Genomic DNA, 3,179 nt, shown 5'->3' with positions numbered 1-3,179 from the left:
AGGGACAGGGAGAGGGACTAGGACAGGGACAGGGATATGGACAAGGAAAGGGGGAAGAAGGAGGAGGCAGAGGTAGAGCAGAGGCGGAAATGGAGGTGGAGGTGGAGGCAGTGGCAGACTGAGGACCTAGAATTGCAAGCCACAGAAAGGAGTGTAATTGAGGCATTGTCTCCATAACAACTGAAAGCAACATAACCTAAGGGCATCTGTCAATTTCCTGGACAACTATTCACAAAGCTAATCTTTCAAATTCTAACCAAAATTTTCATAGAATGAGAAGATTGGGATTTCGAAATCAGGTGAACATATTTCTTATTATTCATTAGTATTTTTTACTTAAACTAGCAAAATATATGTATTCATTTTTTTTTAATTTCTAATGTATTTCATTATTATTATTATTATTATTATCATTATCATTATTTTTGTTATTTTTATTACTAAAAATCAGTTTTTCAGTACAGTTCTTATTTTCCTCCTGGTTCAATTTGGTTAGAATAGTCTCTAATTTTCTCTCATTAATTAAATAGGTTGTAACTTCTTTTGCTTTTATGTTGTGAATATAAGTTATGATTGTTAAAAGCCTGTTAAATATACATGATATTTTCTAAAGCTAAAATTCATATATGTTAAAACTGTATTTAAAATCTATTTGTAATATTAACCATGGTAGAAGCAAAAAATAATCTCAAACAAAGTCCTGTATGAAAGGAAGAAGTGACCAGTTCCTCATTAGGCAGTGACCATTCCATCTCCACAGGAGAATATGCAGTGTAACTGTGGCTTCATAGAACGAATTGGGTAGTGTTACTTCTGTTTCTAATTTGTGGAACACTTTCATGAGAATTGGTATTAGTTCTTCTTTGATGGTCTGATAGAATTCTGCACTACAGCCATCTAGTCCCAGGGTTGTTTTGGTGGGAGATTATCATGATTGGTTCTATTTCTTAAGGTGTTAAGGTGCTGTTTAGATGGTTTATCTTATGGATTTGGTATATGTCTAGATAATTGCATATTTCACTCGTCTTTCGCAGCGTTTTTTTTTAATTATTCATTACTTAACTATGAAGTTTATTCATTTCAAGTTTTTTTTTTCCAGGCTGCATTCCATGGAATATCTTTGGCTGAACTGGAATTTGCTCTATAGACGAGACTGACAAGGAATTTAGAGATTTTCCTGCCTCAGCATAATAAGTCCTGGGATTAAATGTGTGTTTGCCCCCATTCCCTGGCACCTAGGAATTAATTTTGAAGACTACTTACATACCTTCATATAGTTCAAACCTTATAATATTACAAAATGGAAGCCTATCACAGTGATTCCTGCTTTTAACCAGAGGACTATGGGTCTTATGAAATCATATCTCTTTTGACTTCTAAGAAAGCCATACATACATAGCCAATTTGAGGCCAGCCAGTGCTAATCAATAGATTTTGGCCAAAATGGAAAGAAAAAAAAAACACAAAGTGAAAGTGCCTTTCTTATTTTAAGAATGGGCTACATTATAATAACACACACACTCAATCACATTCAGACTCACAGAAACAGACAGACACACACAGAAACACACACAGACACAATCAGACAGAAACAGAGAGTGAGACAGAGAGAGAGAGAGAGAGAGAGAGAGAGAGAGAGAGAGAGAGAGAGAGAGATCCACAGTGTTGGTGTTGGGAATCATAGCCACCTCCTATTTGGTAGCAGCAACTTTGTGTAACAGATAAGTCATCTTTTTAGATATTGGCTCTAATTTTGAATTGGCCAAGAAAAACCTGATACTATGCAGTCTGGAGCTGACATTTGGATTTCATAGGATCCCTGAAAATGGTTTCATAGCAAGAGAAAATAAAGTTTAATCTTTCCTGGTGCATTTCACATATCTTCTGCCCAGTCTCCAATTGAGACACACAGAATTTACTGTTGGAGATTTGATAAAGGGGGTTTATTTTTGACAAGAAGCCCCTGAAGGATTACACAAATACACTTGAAACAACCTTAGTACATGTCAGAGTGTGGTACCTCCCTTCTTTATGCTTCTCAGTGCAGCTTCATTTAGTGTGTTCATTTAGTCCTGGTCAGAACACACAACAGAGCAGAAACAAACATTCTTTTAAATTTTTACACAATTTCTAATTTTTTCTTGTTTTTGTTGTGTATCTTGACAGACCCTTGCAAGCATTAATTTATTCTTAGATGAAATTGGACATTTTGAGTAATGTTCTCTTCCTACACCTTCCTTCTCTCTCCAGAAATGTGGAGAACTTTACATGACTCAGAGTATAAGATCATTGGCTGCTCTTGCAGAGGGTCTGGGATTCAATTCCCAGTGATCATCCTGTGTGTCACAGCCACATGTAAGTCCTGTTCCAGGGGACCTGATACAAGCTAACTTAGGACCTCCATGTAATCCAGGAATGTTCACATCCAACAAATACACTCCTTCAGGTAAAAATGTCCATCCAATAGAAATAATGAAAAGTATGCTGTTTACCAATTGTCATGTAGAACTTGATTTCCAAATGAACAAAAATATTATCAAGAGCAGACTTTAAAGTATGCATGTAGGTCAACCATTGTGATATGTTTGGTACTTATTTTTTCTTTCTTTTCTGTTTTGCATCCTCTAGGACCTCGCATACCTATGACTTGGAGGAAAGTAATCCAGAGTTCTTCCATAGTCTCTGCTTCAGTTTCTGCCTCTACTTACCACTCTGAATCAAGTTCTGTCCTGACTTTCCTAGATCATGCAATTTACAAGCTGAGACTTGTAAACAGAAAGAAACCATTACCTCCTTTTGTAGTTTTGGGCCCCGATCTTTATCACATTGAAATCAAGACAGGCTTGCATACTTACACTTATGCTATCTGCCTGTGCTTAAACTACTGGTTACAATCAGTTTGTTCAGAACAGTGGAGTGACTGTTCAATGCCAGACAGTTACCTAGACATTGTTGCCCTATGAATTTGGGTTACATCTCTCATTATACTGAAGATTCAAATTCAATCAAATGGTTTTAGTACAAGGTAGAGAGGCAACTTAATGTTCATAGAAAACCAATTCCACAGTAGATCAATTCTAAAACTAAACTAACCTGTATGTTATCTCAGCACTAATAAGTAGCAGTGGGACAATCAAAGGCATAGGAAGGTGCAGAGGCAGAGGTTCAGATACAGGCTG

Source organism: Mus musculus, chromosome Y (genome assembly GCF_000001635.26).
Source record: "Mus musculus strain C57BL/6J chromosome Y, GRCm38.p6 C57BL/6J".
Classification (NCBI taxonomy): domain Eukaryota; kingdom Metazoa; phylum Chordata; class Mammalia; order Rodentia; family Muridae; genus Mus; species Mus musculus.
Note: the sequence above shows the minus strand (reverse complement) of the source record.